Source organism: Phocoena sinus, chromosome 11 (genome assembly GCF_008692025.1).
Source record: "Phocoena sinus isolate mPhoSin1 chromosome 11, mPhoSin1.pri, whole genome shotgun sequence".
NCBI classification, from domain to species: domain Eukaryota; kingdom Metazoa; phylum Chordata; class Mammalia; order Artiodactyla; family Phocoenidae; genus Phocoena; species Phocoena sinus.
Genome location: NC_045773.1, coordinates 82,892,112 through 82,907,712, shown reverse-complemented (window position 1 = coordinate 82,907,712; position 15,601 = coordinate 82,892,112). Strand labels below are relative to the sequence as shown.

The window sequence follows — 15,601 nt, the reverse complement described above, 5'->3', positions numbered from 1 at the left end:
CTGACCAAAAGGATTTTCTTCCCAAAGGCGAATACATGGTTGGTTAGTGATTCTGTGGTAGAATTCTCGCCCGCCGCGCGGACGCCCGTGTTCCTTTCCCTCTTGTTTTCGTTTCCTTTCCTGTTTACTAAAACCTGTAATTCTCATTTAATTATCTAACCACCCCTCACCTCTGCGCCCAGTAACTTAACTCTGTTAATGTTTACTTTTCTACTCCTCGTCGTTTCCTCTGATTCTGGTAGCGATATTATTCCAGAGACTTGGCAACTTGTAGCCAAGGAATTGAAATAAATAGGCGCCTTCTTACATTTTATATATTTAGAGGCCAAGTCGCCTCTGAGTAGACTTAAGAGTATTATTAGGAAGCGTGTTCAGAGAGAGAGCAGAGTGGCGCAGCGGAAGCGTGCTGGGCCCATAACCCAGAGGTCGATGGATCGAAACCATCCTCTGCTATTTTCCTTCTGTAGTTAAAATTGTGTAACCTTGTTTCACAGTAAGGAAAAAAAATAAAATGGCGTCCCACCCTTTTTTTTTTTTTAAATTCTGGAGCTAAAATGACTCCCTGAAAATAAACGTGAAACCGTTTAAGTGATTTCTTCTGGTTGCCAAAGTAACCGTGCTATTTTATCACGACAGTTCTCGTTGCCCTATGAAGCTGCGAAAATGCTGAATTAAACTGAGGGCAGGGGTGGAAGCCAAGATCTTGAGTTACATTTCCTTCTATAACATAATTCGGAAAGCACTACTTTTAGGTAATTGTGGCCATGTGGTTAAGCTGATAGACTAGAAATCTCCTGGGCCATCCCGGCGCAGATTCTTTGCAACTACTAGAGTTTTAATCTTTGGAGTAAATAAGTAGCAGTTTGGGACAGAGTGCAGAGTTTGGGAGGCCGTGATTGTACTTTGACCTGAGAAAACCACTTCGGCGGCTACTGGTAAATGTGTCTCTACCCTCTACCTTGCTTTACAATCTCTAACAGAACTATTCTCTATGCTCATTTTTTAAATATATGTGTGGACTGTTTTATAGTTTTCTCTCTCTCAGAAAGGATTTCTATTCATATATTTATGTGTTAGATACTGTCCTAGGCGCTAAGAAGTAGCCTACAGTGTAGAAATGCTTTTAAACAAGTAAATACGTATGTATAGTACAAGTTGTTTCCCGGTAGCCCTATGACCACCCAGTAGTTGGTGATTCGCTGGAAGGAGTCACATGAATCAACATTTACCCAAGGTTAAGATTTATTACAGCAAAGGAAAAAGTGCAGACACACACAAAAAGATATACACAAGGAAATACTAGAGAAGGCTTTCTTGTCCTCCATCTTCAGGGATGGCACGGATGCTCTTTCTTGCTTGAGGAGAAAAGTCATGGAAAGCAACACACCAGTCATGGTCAAAAATTATTTTGGCTGGATTTCATTGACAATAATATTCTCAAAGATGGAGTCTTCAACAGACTGGATATATATGTATATATATATATATATCCACTTCAACATGTATATTCACAATGTTATGTATGTATACATATAGAATCCTAATTTGACCACTCCAAACTTGGATGTTAAGTGCACAACTCAAACTTAACATGTCCAAACAGAACTTATCCTAACCCCACACACACCACCCCCAAAATGCTCCTTCCTCTCCTGTGGTGGTCCCCATCTCAGTAAATGGAAACTTGTTAAAGCAAAAAATCGTGGAGCTATGTATGACTTCTCTATTTCTCTCACACCCTCAATCCAATCAGCAAATCCTTCAAAACATATCCAGAATTCAACCACTTCTTACCACTTCCACCAACACTACCCATGATGGTTTAGCCACCATCTTCCTGCTTCCAGGAAGAGAGAAAGAGAGAAAACAAGTCCACGTTCAAATATTTTCAGGAGATAAGGATCTTTTTGTTAAATAATCTCCACCTTAAAGATAATCTCAAAATTCAAAAACATATGTATATGAGAAATTCAGCACATTTTTATTGAGCTCCTACTATTTGCCACATTATTCCGTGGACAGGGAAGAAAGACTGTGAAAGGGCCTATTTCTGTACTCCAGAAAGCTGCTAATTTACTAGTCAAGAAAAGCCAAGACCTACCACAAATAAGCCAGGAAGGCCAATGCTCCCAGGGTCTAGAATTTAAGAAAATTAAGGAAATGCCTAATGTGTAGACTGATAATGTTGACATTATCTTCAAACGAGGTGCATGAGGTCACAGAGATTCACTGACAAGCTTAAAAGAAGCCATCCAAAATATAACTTTATATCACATCATTGGGCCAAGCCCTCTACCATACATTATAAATTCTATAAATATTTTGACCATAGAATGATTTTATTGTAACACGTTTTTGTGTTGACTCATCTATTAAATGTAAAAACTCACAATCAAAATTTTTGTAATTCTACCGTAGTGCTTATTTCTTAATATATGGAAGCCTCAAATAATAGTAATGGCACTGGACTCCCCTAAACCCTGAGAAACGCCAAAAAAAAAAAAAAAAAAAAAAAAGCATTCTCTTTTCAAACAGATAGAAATATACTGTGAAAAGTGCTTTGATGTCACGTTATGACAGTCAGGGAAAATACCAGAAAACATGGAAAAGGGGAAATTGTTATGCCTGGGGGCCTGCAGATATCCATGCCAGGTGACAAGAAAGACAATCGTGTAGATGCTGCCTTATGTAGTAAGACTGCCTTCTTACTGACAACCGTCCAGACAGACATCCCAAGTACCTAGAGTTTGAAAATTGCGAGCGTGACTGAATATTAATAGGGAAGAAACTCTGAGTTCTCTTATTTAAAAATATCCCTCGATGCAGGCAATATGCAATATTTTGGCATCCTTTGGGTGCCATAAACTCCAGTTTTTCTGCTCGGGAGTCGTACAGTCAATGACTTTTCCCTCCATGGAGTACCCAAGACCGAAATAATTGTCAATTCTTACTCTTCACAAGGCCCTGCTCCTTGGCCCGAGATAACCCCCGTAATCTCGAGTTTCTATTTTTCCAATGACAGAGAGCGCCGGCGGCGTGGGGGCCATTGCCTTTTTGTCATTACGTAACTTTCACGACTCAGAACGGGGCAGAAAACTTACTTCCTAAGTGTCACAGCAAGACGATATGCTCGCCGACCACGTGGCCTAATGGATAAGGCGTCTGACTTCGGATCAGAAGACTGAGGGTTCGAATCCCTTCGTGGTTAGTGTTACTTTTTATGCCCTTTTCTAGTAATCGATAGCCACATCTCATGGGTAGATGGTAGGAAATCACGTGTTTTTCGAACCCTTTTCTTCCTCCCCTATTTTAAACAGGTTATTCTCAAAAGCCTGGGGAGAACCAGTGTAAAGAGTGGCTGGAAGTCAAAACCGAAATAAGGCCTTCCAATAATTTGGGGCTCTCAAGCTCTCCCCATATTTGGATTTGAGCTCCTGAGTTTCATTTTCACAGGCTCGGCTTGTCCTTGATAAGGGAATTCCGATCTGTAAACGGAGCTCTCTCGAACTGAGCCCCCAGTGGGTAGCACGGCGGGGAAGCCTGCTGCTTCTCCTTCCCCATGGCTTCGCCCAAGGCCACAACCTCTTCGCAGCTCTCTTCTCGTTTGAGTTCCGGGTGCTGGAATCTGTCACTGGTTTCCACTCTTCCCCTATCTTTTCCATCTTAACTTTCTTGTTTTCCTTTGGTTTTGCTGCCGTCAAAAGGATGAGAACAGCTTACATTCAAACCTAAATTACAGAACAGAATACTAAGGTCATTGAAATAGCCGGACTGTTTGCGGAGTGTGTATACAAACAGGAAGGCAGAGAACATAGCTGGGCAAAATATACAAAAACATTTTTCTGGGCTTAAATAACTGAATTGATTAATAATTTAGGATGAAGAAAATCTCATTTCCAATTGATGACTTCCTGGTGAAACATATGGTGTTTTCAGATTCAAACGTTGGTTCAAATCACACGGAGGCTTAACTCTTTTCTACTTAACTTATTCCTCTTTGCTTCTCTCTTTGGTAGTTAAGGAAAAAACATACCCTTTGGGTTTAAAAGCGGTGAGGAGCAGAGGCAAAATTGCTCCAGATCTACCTCCCTATTTTGGAAACAAGAGATTAGCACATTTAAAATTATCCTTTAATGTGTATTAAAAGGAGTGACAAATACCCTAAGGTATATTCTGCCTGGACAAAGTTTCAATCCCTACCATGTCACCATCATGCGCACACACACATACACATACACACATATACAATATGCCTGTGTTTATTTTATAACTATCTGTTGAATGTTTACAGTGTGCAAAGTTGGAAGGACAAGGATATAAAAGTGTGGTACCCCTACAACCTTATTCTCAAACAAGGTAACATGAGGTTGAAGGGACAAGAGGGATAAGACTGTTCAGGCATCCAATATCTCTGATTCTTTTTTGGAGAAAATTCAAAAATATAAAGAGCATATCACCCAATTCCTCAAGACCCCACTTTGGCCTCCAATCTGGATCAGCATTTCCTGAGTTTTTATTTTCAAGATAAAATGAGTTAAAATTTGTGAACTATCTTTGAATCACAGGTACTACATAAGCCATATATTGTTAGGTAAAATTCAAAAACAGATTTTACTTCAAAATTTGTGCTCCATAGGTCTCAGTCCTCAGGAGCCTTTGGATCTCTGCTGATCTATGACAAGTGTACTTCAGAAGGATTTTCCAGGTATGAAAAGTCACAATCCCAGTCACTGGATTTGAACATGTTAGAAAGATCTTATCACCTTAACCACTTGATCTTAAAGAACTTGGTTCCCATGAACCTTAATAAGGAAACGCTGGTTATATGATTTTTTTTTAAACAATTAATCTGTCTGGTCTCTACCTCAGTTTTCTCATCTGTAAAATAGAGACAGGTGATGGGGGGCTGGGAATTTTCAGAGAGGTCATCTTTACGGTCCCTTCAAATTTTGTTATTCTACACCGTGCACTCAGCCGTTTGCTATAGTTTACAAGGTGAAAAGAGGGAACTGGTGAGATTTTATGGTATTATGTGCTAAAATTAAGATATAAGTGGCAGAAGATGATCAAAGAAGGAAGAAACTAATAGAGACTGGAACACCTGGAAAAGATCTTTGATTAAATTCATTCATGTAAAATACAGAGGAGAGTGATGCTTTCATCTGAGGATTCACAGAAAAGGTACATTTGATGTGGGTCTTGCAAGAGGATTTTGCAGCAAGGGAGCAGAGAGTCTCCAGGCAGAAGGAACTACTTGAGCAAAAGCAGAGCATGTGAACAGCTTCTGCTCCTGAAGACAGGGACCAGTGGTCAGATAAAACTAGAGTTTGATGAAGAGTTTGGGAGGATAGGGAGTGATAAGGGGTAAAGAGGGAGCGTCTTGGATCTGAATTTAAGAGGCAAAAAAAAAAAAAATCAACAAAAACTGCCGAGACAGGGAACCAAAACTGGGGAGCGGGTGGGAGCAGGGAGTAAAGAGAAGCGAATGGCCAGTGGTTCTCAGCCCAAGAAACCCATCAGAATCACCTGTGGCCCCTGCAGCCACGCCTGGACGTCACCCTCGGAGATACTGATTCAACTGTGCCGAGGGGTGGAGGAAAGGTGGACATCTTGAGAAAACTCCCTATAGTTGCTTGTAATTTGCTACCAGTGTTAGGAACGCAGGCAGGAAGATGGGCTGGGTGGGGAGGGGGTCAACAAGCGTAACGGAAATCAGAGGGCCAGAAATCAGTTTTTGACAGCGGTGGAGAAGCTGGGGAAAACGTGAGCACACCTATGTCTGACCGGAGGCAGCAGAGTTTGATTCTTGACTGTCATCCACGTGACGTGACTCAAATCCTAATCTCTCTGTAAAAGGGGCTAAAAGTAACGTTATTGAAAGTTACTTGTTACCTCAATGCGTCTCTCACAGAGTATCTACCGACACGTTGTGGCGAAATACCTTCTTTCCAAGGTACTAAAACCACACACCCACAGTACAGCGGGGAAACCGAACGACGAGGATGGGATTCGAACCCACGCGTGCAGAGCACAATGGATTAGCAGTCCATCGCCTTAACCACTCGGCCACCTCGTCATCTGCGCGAAAGGTTTTGCTTAAAAATTGTATTTCTTTACTCAGCAACGTTCTATTTGCCAAATTATATTATTATTTAGCTTTTTTTTATTATTATTAATGAAGATAATGTCTTTTCTCCCTATAAATGGCCCTCTTGCTTTGATAAAGGAAGAAAAAATAAAGAAGGGACTGAGGTTCAGCCACTGAGGAAAATAGCATGAAGGATCCTCAAAAAATTAAAAATAGATCTACTGTATGATCCAGCAATCCCAGTTCTAGGTATTTATCCAAAAGAAATGAAAACAGGATACTAAAAAGATACCTGCACTCCCATGTTTATTGCAGCATTTTTCACAATAGCCAAGATATGGAAAGAAATTGTCTGTCAACAGATGAATAGATAAAGAAAATGGTTGTATATATATACAAAGGAATATTATTCAGCCATGAGAATGAAGGAAACCCCTGCCATTCACAACAACATGGACCTTGAGGGCATTATGCTAAAAGAGGTAAGTCATACAGAGAAAGACAAATACTATATGATGTCACTTATATGTGGAATCTAAAAATATGTTGCCTTACATGGTAAAAGTGATTTTGCAGATATGATTAAATTGAGGATTTCGAGATGGAAGATTATCCGGGATTATCTAAGTGAACCTAAAGGAGGATCATATTCATTAGTAGGAAACGTGACTGCAGAGGCGATACAAGGAAGAGGCCACTAGGTGAAAAAAAGCGAGGAAACATTCTTCCCTGAAGTCTCCAGAGGGAACACAGCCATGCTGACAACTTGATTGTAATCTTTTGAACTTCAGAACTGTAAGAGAGTAAATCTGTGTTGTTTTAAGTCTCTAAATTTGTGGTAATTTGCTACAGCAGCAATAGGAAGCTAAGACAGAGGTTCTAAGGCCCTGACATGACTGGGGCTTAATAGGTGGAAGGAAGCTTGCAGGGCTTTTTCTGGAACAATTTTTAGAAACCAGAGGCATTCATGGGGGCTCTTGTTTTGCTGTCACAGAGCACTGAAGGATACATGTTCAAACTGTGTAGAGAGTGAACAGAAAGAATTTAGAGTCCCACTGACAGCTGGGACTGCTGTATTCAGAGACCAGAGGGTTAGCTATCACACCATGGGACCTTGGTGTAACAAACCTTCAAGGTTAAGACTTGTATACTAATGCATCTGGCCTGTTGATCTTTAAAATGTTTCAGCATAGATTCAATCTAAGGAATATTAAGAGAGAGCCTCCTCTAAGGGCACAGTGGAGGCTCTCAGATGACTATGATAGCTAGGGTCTCACTCTGTGGTTTGGATATTTTCAGGTCTGTGTTCAGAATTCTGCAGCCTACAGAGCATTTGCCTGAGTTCCAGAGGAGAAAAAAGTCACAGGTGGGGCCTGTGACATATGAACTCTTAATCACCCAAGCACATAATTGACTTATAGGGATCTGGTTGACTTTAGGCCGGCACCAGGCAAAGCAAAAAGCATCAAGAGGAGAGATTTTAGGGGGGAGGTGAGGGTGATGGGGAGAGGGAAATTTTCAGTAGCCAGAGGAAAGAGCAAGGAGTTGGACGTTGATGGGAGAGAAGAAATGCAAGTTTAAGGGAGCGTCTATACATCAGAGTGTACTTCTGGTTAGGGAAAATGTGAGGGCAAGGTCACCAAAACTGAGACAAGTCCACTGAGATTTGAAGTCCAGGCGCTAACCATTACATCATGAGGCCCTTGAAGTTAGGTCTCTACCAAAAGACTGATGTGTACTCCTAACAGGTCAGTTTATCTTCAAAATAAAGTAGGCAACACATAAGCTTGTGGAGTTTGAACAGAGCCTCTCATGGGTACAACTCTAAGATGTACTCAACAAGGGTACTGCTGTGTAGTAGGAACTTTCTCAGGACAGTGTTAGTGTTTGGAAGCCGATGGAGCACTTTAAGTAGGGTCCAGGAAAGGAAGGACCTGAGTTAGAGGGACTGTAAAACATGAACACCTAATCATTGGAACCAGGATTCTAATTTAGCAGAATCTGAGGAACTCTGGGCAAAAGGCAAAAAGGGCCATCAGGTGTAAGGGGAAGTAGGGCTAGAATTCCGGAGGAAGGTAATCAGAGACAATCTTCTCTTGGCCAGTGGTTCTATGTTGCTTTGGTTGTTGACTTGGAAGTAACTAGCAGCGCCTACAGCTAGATATGTACATCTGGCTAACGATTTAGGAGAACCATAGGGGGAAAATTGCTAAGATGTTGCTGAGGTCCCAAAGACATTTGGACTCAAACTGCTGGATTCAGAGCCCAGAGTGCTAACCGTGGGGTCCTTACATGAGGAACTTTCTACTTGCTACTGCAATTTATATATATATATATTATATATATATACAAATTGTATATATTACATATAAATTATATATAAATTATATATTGTTATATATATTATATGTTATGTATTATTGTATGTAACATACATATTATATATAAATTATATATATAATTTATATAGGTACATAGTCCTACATTAGGCTGATACGTTTTGAGGAGGCTTCAGAGAAGAGAAGATTTGCGAGAGGGGCCTCTGAGACATGAAGTGTTAAGACCCTGAGCATGCAAATTACTTAGGATCTGACTGTCTTCGGGAACCCAGGCAAGAGTAGTTGTCGAGAGAGTGAATGGTGTTCCAAGGGGCTCCTCGGGAGAAGGAAGCCTGAGTGGGAAGGTTATGCCCAGAAACCAGTGTACATTATCGACCTGAGGGAAACACGGAGGAAATAGGCTGGCGACCAAAACAAAAGTAGGTCCCACCGAGATTTGAACTCGGATCGCTGGATTCAAAGTCCAGAGTGCTAACCATTACACCATGGGGCCACCACTTGCTCAAGCATTTATGAATATTTATTGAAGAGTCTGTCATTCTATTCAGGGTTTTATGGACTATTGTTTTCATTTAAAAAATATTCATAGAGAATCTGCTGTATGCCAATCAGCAGAAGCTCCAAGTGAAACGCGACGACCAGGGTTCAGGGTTCACAGGCACTACGAACTTCTCAGGACCCAGTTCGTGTTAGAAACTGATGGAACTTGAACCCAGGACTGCGATCAGGAGTGGAAAACGTGAATAGTCACCCGGGGGTAATCTAAATGACGAGGATCGGAGGAGATTCTGTGGCCTAGAGAAGGAGGAGGAGCAAGAGAGGACAGATGTGGAATCCCAGAGGCAAGGGTAAGGAAAGCTGTTTTGCAGGACAGTGTCTCCTTGCTGACGGGGATGGGGTATCTTGCGCAAGTGCTTAGGTGTCTCTAGCCTCCTCGAGGTACCACGGTGATTTAAGAGACGAGGAGGGAAGACACTAAAAGGCTACCAGGTCCCACCGAGACTTGAACTCGGATCGCTGGATTCAAAGTCCAGAGTGCTAACCATTACACCATGGGGCCTCTGCCATCTTGTCGTTCCACGCTTTTAGGAACGTGTCTGCTCTGCGTCGTATGCGCTTCATTGGAAAGATTTGTCTTAGATGAGCGAAAACCTCACCTTCAGTGCTCCGCAATGCGAAAAGCCTAGCAGAGCTCACTCTGCTTGGAATTTTTTCTCAGGGCCCCCGGAGGGTTTGAGTACCGGCGTTCCTTGCAAAATCAAAACTGTGCCTTTACTGAATTTCTAACCTGGGCCATGAACGTTTGTCTACATATGGTGTCAACACTTAAAAATCCCTTAGGATATGTGTGAATATAGAAAACGCAAGAAGAAAAAACAAGTTCAAGATAAGATAGGAAATTACTGGTAATTTCGGGAATAAGAAAAACCTTTTTCCTTTTTGAGTATTTTTACATCCTTCTTTTTGCTTATCCGCATTTCCTAATGGATCGACTGCAAGTTTAATACAAGATGAATTTTTGTTATATTTACTCTTATTTATGTTGCATATACTGTATGTTTATGTATTAGAGTTTTAGCGAGCAAAACAGTTTTGTTGTTGTTGTTTGTTTGTTGTTTTGAAATTAAGCCCAAATCAGAAAACAGTTTTGAAAATTCTTTAACTGGTACTTCCTCCCTACAATCTGGCCTCCTAAGTGGAATGATAAGAGGGCTCCAGAAGAAGGAAATATTGGAAATTTCTGTTTGAGATACTGATTCCCAAACATCAAAATACTCACGAGTGGAATAGTGATGCACTGGATATACCCAAATTCTTGGAATAACATCGAAAAAATAGAGGCAGGCGAGGTTCGGAAGTCAGACCTGAGCTGAATTTCAGATAGGGAGATAGCAATTCAAAATGAACTAAAGCCTGAGCATTTTTTCAGCATATTTATGATGGTCTCAGAAATCCCTAGCGTTTACCAAAGTAATTTTCAAAGATTTTCTCTACATACAGTTATACTAAAGGTCTAGAACTACCTGCTTCCAGTTTTATGGAGAAAGATAATAATAATCAGTAAAACAGTATATTCCGTGTTGTTTCACCGTTTCTGTAGCTGGTACAGCAGGTATTTCGACCTGGAGGGAAAACGAAACTCCGTAGCCGGCAGGATTCGAACCTGCGCGGGGAGACCCCAATGGATTTCAAGTCCATCGCCTTAACCACTCGGCCACGACTACACAACTGACCAAATTGTCTAGATATATTCCCATGAGGAATAATATCTTCCCTCTTACAAAAGTTCTTTAATTTCGACAACAGTTCTGGAATGCCTGTCATAATGGTAAAAAGCTCAGCAGATTGAGATGTTGGTTACAGACGTAATTACAAATTGTAACACTTGTCTGACATACAAGATACCAAAGACTTTACCAAGGTCACATTCCAATCCCTAAGAGGTGTAGTGGTCTCCAAATCTGAGAGATCAAGTTACCAGACATAATGAATAAGATTTATCTCTGTCAAAAACGGGAAATATGTATTTTTAACAAACCACTTTGGGGATTCTTACACATCCCGAACTGTCCCACAAGCTCGATCTGATGGTCTCTTGTAACCTTCATTCAATCCCTTTCTTTCTAAAATCAAGTTTCAATCAAGAAAATCGCCGATGCTAGCAGAGGATGGTTTCGATCCATCGACCTCTGGGTTATGGGCCCAGCACGCTCCCGCTGCGCCACTCTGCTAACATGCAACCACGTGTTTTTCAATTCATATTTCAACGGGATAAATTTTGGCACATTCTTGGCTCTAAGAGATTGTGAATATCTTCCTATGGCTGTAAGAGTAGGAATACTATATCTATGTCCACACGTGGCTACACTCCACCTCCAAATATTACTGACTTAGAATTCACCTTCGAAAGACTTCTATCAATTGAGGTAGGAGTTTCCTTGAGCTCGGACAAGATGACTTTCCAGGTTATTGGAAAACCAAATGCACGCCAACGGGTACAATTTATAAAGGTGAAATTGTACAAGGAGGATTAACTTTTGCTTCTCTCAGCCACACTCGGATACCAGAAGCGTAATTATCTTAAAATGTTTGTTGTTTTTCAGTGAAAATATTTTACTCCGCAGCCGGGGGAAAAGGTGAGTTGCATTGGCCGGGAATCGAACCCGGGCCTCCCGCGTGGCAGGCGAGAATTCTACCACTGAACCACCAATGCCCTATCTGTTCGTGGGTTTTTACTTGTCATCATATAGTTATAATTATATTGTCCCTGAATTGTTAGTAAAAGAGTGAAGATGTATGTTCTTTTCCCTAGGATTTTCTTAAATCCAGTTAAATAAAAGACGATATCTAAATCTTCTAGGAAAACCTGTGAACTAGAAGGAAGCTGAAACTGCTGATATGTGACTCTTGGAGGCTTTTGAAAATGAAAAACACCTATAAATACCCGACATATAAAAATATCTTTCTCCATCCCTCCCTCAATTTATATCTTTAATGAAAACACTTTCTGAAAATCTCTCCTTTAGGATGCAAGCAAGTTCGGTTAATTACTAGGCCAAAGTGCTCAATTCAAGTTTGTAACACCAAGTTACTTCATTTTGGAAAAAAGACCTTCTATTGTCCTTCTGTTAATGGAGACACAAGTTTGGCATGGAGGGTATTGTCAACGGAAGCAGGATAACAAAGAAAATAATAAAGGAAAAATATAATTCTCCCAATTCCTTCTCCTTACTTGCCTCTGGAGAGGATGACCACCAGTTGCCGAGGTCGCTGTGGCCCTTTGGAACAAAAAGCCAAAAGGGGCCTGGAAATAAATAAGAGTTATCATCTCTGTTTTTCAGGACTTTTCAGTTCGTTTGGAGAAAAAACCAACAAGAGAAAACCACTGACGATCAATGAAAATAATCTACTGAAATGAGTCTTGAGTTTGGGCTTTAGGAAAGTAATGGACTCTGATAGCCTGGATTATAAAGCATGTGAAAGCCAGGAGGTTTTTCACTCTAGTTTCTATCTCTTCACCTCTTCTTCAGAATAAAGAAGTTGTAGTATTTATTTGGCAGCTGTGATTAGGATGCTTTGAAGGGAAAGAATTGCAGAAAGACTTTTAGCAAATTAAGAGGTTATTAATGTTGCTCTTAAAGGAAGAATTTGGGCCATAAATTAGGTTTCAACAAATCCTGGCAACAGAATAACACATAACTGAACAGTATGAGAGATATAAATAAACTTGGTCAAGTTACCTAATTTGTTTGTTTACTCATACGTAAATGGAGCCTAGCAGTAGTTGATTTACATTCCTCTAAGGACTGTAAAGGTATTGTAAATTAAAATGATGCCTATGAAAGCCTTGAAAAATAGTATAAAACCACCAGATAAATATTAGCTACTGATTTTTTATTTCATGGAACTTTTTAATGAACCACTGAAAGTCAGAAGTTGTATCTTCTATTATAAACAGAAATCTTCAGTATAACGATCATAGATGGTGCTCACGTTAGTCGTACTGAATTGGTTGCATAGTGTAGGCTCTTCTAAAACAAATATCTAAAGTATGTTCTTTGTGTGTGATATAAAAATAATCTTTGCAATGTTCACCCTATTTCCTCAGATTTTATTTACCATTTCTCAAATGCTACCGCCTCAAAATGTCACCAAAAACCTCACCGAAAGAACAAAGCTAAGTTTATTGGACAAGAGAGAACACTATCTCAGAAGTCTTAATAGTGTCTCAGAAGGGAGAGGAAAAAGTTTAGCTATTTAGTGAGATTTTCAAAATCTGGATTTTTTTGGTGAGTCAAAGTAGTAAGGGGTCCTTTGCTATGTATAAGGATCATGATATATTTTAGGATTGGTAGACACAGTTAGGAGATGATTTTGAGGTAGAATGTTGTATTTATTATCTATTGCTGTATAACACATTGCCCTAAAACTTAGTGGCTTAAGACAACAAAAATCTACTATCTCATATTTTCTGTGGGTCTTAAATTCAGGAGTGGCTTACCCAGGTAGGGTGTCTCTTACGAGGTTGCAAACAAGATGTTGACAGAAGTTGCAGACATCTGCTTACTTGGGGCTAGAGAATTTTCTCCTCCTTCTCCTTCTCCTTCTTCTCCTTCTTCTCCTTCTTCTTCTTCTTCTTCTTCTTCCTCTTCCTCTTCCTCTTCCTCTTCTTCAATGTGTCCATCAATTTACTCCTCTGTATTCCTTAAAAACAAAATAAAAATCACAAGTTTAATACCAATGCTTTAAGTTGGTCTATATTTTCTTTACTTCTATTTGCCAGATGATCTTCAATGATTTCTGGGAAGAGATTCCTCTTCAACAGATTACATACAGGAGGGAAAAGCTGGCCAGCAACTTTATGAAAATAGTGTGAACTCTAGCAAAAGAGGTCCATTTCCAACTCAAGCCCCATGCCATAATCGCATTCATCATTAGCAAAATGCACAGAAGTCATCACTTCCTGAATGGGGGCAAAAACTTTTACTCTCCATCACTTTTTGCCTCGACAGTTGTCTTGCAAATTCTCTTGAGGTTGGCATCTGTTTCAGGGAGCTCTCTGTACCCAACATCATTTTTATTTACTGGGTCAATCAAGCCAGCACCAGGAATGGTCTTTGTCACAACGTTCTTATCTCCCTGGTTTCTTATCTCTCTGGCTGCTTCTGTGAGCTTTTCATCTGTGTTTTTCAAGACACTAGTTTTCTTTTTATCTGTTACTTCTTTAAGCCTTTTCACCAAAAATAATTGACTGCAACAAACACTTTATCTTCATTTTGAACAATTATATAATTTTTCTTTGCTTCATTTGTGCCCACATATACAGGAGGTTAACCAGGAGAATTCTTGAATTACCTCATGTGGGACTGAGTTTTATTATCTCCAATAAATGGTGCGGTACTCAGGAGTATTATAGTACTATTCCCACTTAAGGTTAAAATTCAGCCTTGCTGATTTTTTCTTCATTTTATGCTTTTTCGCAAGGACATCATAAGGACCCAGTAATTGAATACAAGGCTTGCAGACAGTGAATCAGCTGGTTTTTCAGGACCAAGTTCTTCATAGAACTTCCAGAAGTGATGGCAATCGTGAAGCAGAGAAAGCTTATAATGCTTTTCTAGTTCTTTTTAAAGATCACCAGAGATACAAGCTTCATTTACTCATCTTCACACCAACTGCTTTTTCACACTGTTGCCCCTCCCCAACCTGCCTTTGCTTCCTGCTGCTGCCAACCATTCTGGAGAATTCTCTTCTAAACTCAGTCACTTGGCTATTGAATTGAAACTTCAGTTCTTCACCACATGGGCCTCTTCGTGGGGGTATCCTCCTGACAGGGCAGCTGGCTTCCATCAGATCAAGTGGTCCAAGACAGAAACTTGAAGAAGCTGCAACCTCTTAGCACTTAGTATGACAATGCCAACCTCCACATAATTCTCTTCACTCAAAGCAAGTCACCAAGTCCAGTCCGCACACAAGGGAGGAAAATTAGTCTCCATGTCTTGAAGGAGTGAACATGTTTTGAAACCAAAGCAAGGGCTGAAAGAGTACTGCAGGTAGTCTGGTAAACTGTCATCTGATGCCTTCTATTAAGAAGTGGATGGATCTTTCAAGAGATTCCTGGAATAAACAATAGAGTTCTTGGAATAAACAAAGTTAGGTGCAGTTTTTATCTTTCTGAGCAAGAGTCCCCTTCTACTGGGTGTTAAAACCTACTTCCTAGTATTCTGAATTTTTTAATGAAGGCTTGGTTTGACATTTTATGGAAATGATATGTTGGCTTCTACGTCGAAACAGATGAGAATATAACATGCCCTTATCAAATAAATATTGGAGTCAATAAATATAGTTATAATATATAAGTGTGTCAGATACTCTAACTAGATGATATGCTGGGGATGGAGGTGGAGAATGAGACTCAAATGCTTGGCTCAAGATAAATCTAGTGAAAAGAGAAGAGTATATAGAAAATCTAAAATTGGGAAATCCATGTGTGAGATAGAGTAAAAATGTCATTTATGAAAATCAGTCATCCAGACCTGATTACTACCTTGTGACCACCTGTTATAAGATTTGGACCTCAGATTTACTGGTAGAGCAAACTCAGTGAAATTATCACCTGAAGGGAATTAGGCCCTAAAAACTGATTCTCACTAGTAAGACTCACAGGATCCTG

At 40.2% G+C, this 15,601-nt stretch overlaps 8 non-coding genes and 1 pseudogene across 8 annotated transcripts; 2 read left to right on the top strand and 7 right to left on the bottom strand.

Moving 5' to 3' along the window:
• The first annotated feature begins 381 nt into the window (after positions 1-381).
• TRNAM-CAU lies at positions 382-453 on the top strand. The gene has a single exon. It is a non-coding gene; the product is annotated as a tRNA-Met (tRNA).
• A 2,682-nt stretch (positions 454-3,135) lies between these two features.
• On the top strand, positions 3,136-3,208 carry TRNAR-UCG. The gene has a single exon. It is a non-coding gene; the product is annotated as a tRNA-Arg (tRNA).
• Positions 3,209-5,994: 2,786 nt separating this feature from the next.
• TRNAS-GCU lies at positions 5,995-6,076 on the bottom strand. Its single transcript has one exon. It is a non-coding gene; the product is annotated as a tRNA-Ser (tRNA).
• A 2,772-nt stretch (positions 6,077-8,848) lies between these two features.
• Positions 8,849-8,920, bottom strand: TRNAQ-UUG. The gene has a single exon. It is a non-coding gene; the product is annotated as a tRNA-Gln (tRNA).
• A 495-nt stretch (positions 8,921-9,415) lies between these two features.
• Positions 9,416-9,487, bottom strand: TRNAQ-UUG. Its single transcript has one exon. It is a non-coding gene; the product is annotated as a tRNA-Gln (tRNA).
• A 1,083-nt stretch (positions 9,488-10,570) lies between these two features.
• TRNAS-UGA lies at positions 10,571-10,652 on the bottom strand. Its single transcript has one exon. It is a non-coding gene; the product is annotated as a tRNA-Ser (tRNA).
• A 435-nt stretch (positions 10,653-11,087) lies between these two features.
• On the bottom strand, positions 11,088-11,159 carry TRNAM-CAU. The gene has a single exon. It is a non-coding gene; the product is annotated as a tRNA-Met (tRNA).
• A 411-nt stretch (positions 11,160-11,570) lies between these two features.
• On the bottom strand, positions 11,571-11,641 carry TRNAG-GCC. The gene has a single exon. It is a non-coding gene; the product is annotated as a tRNA-Gly (tRNA).
• A 2,010-nt stretch (positions 11,642-13,651) lies between these two features.
• LOC116762196 lies at positions 13,652-14,896 on the bottom strand (annotated as a pseudogene).
• Positions 14,897-15,601: the final 705 nt, after the last annotated feature.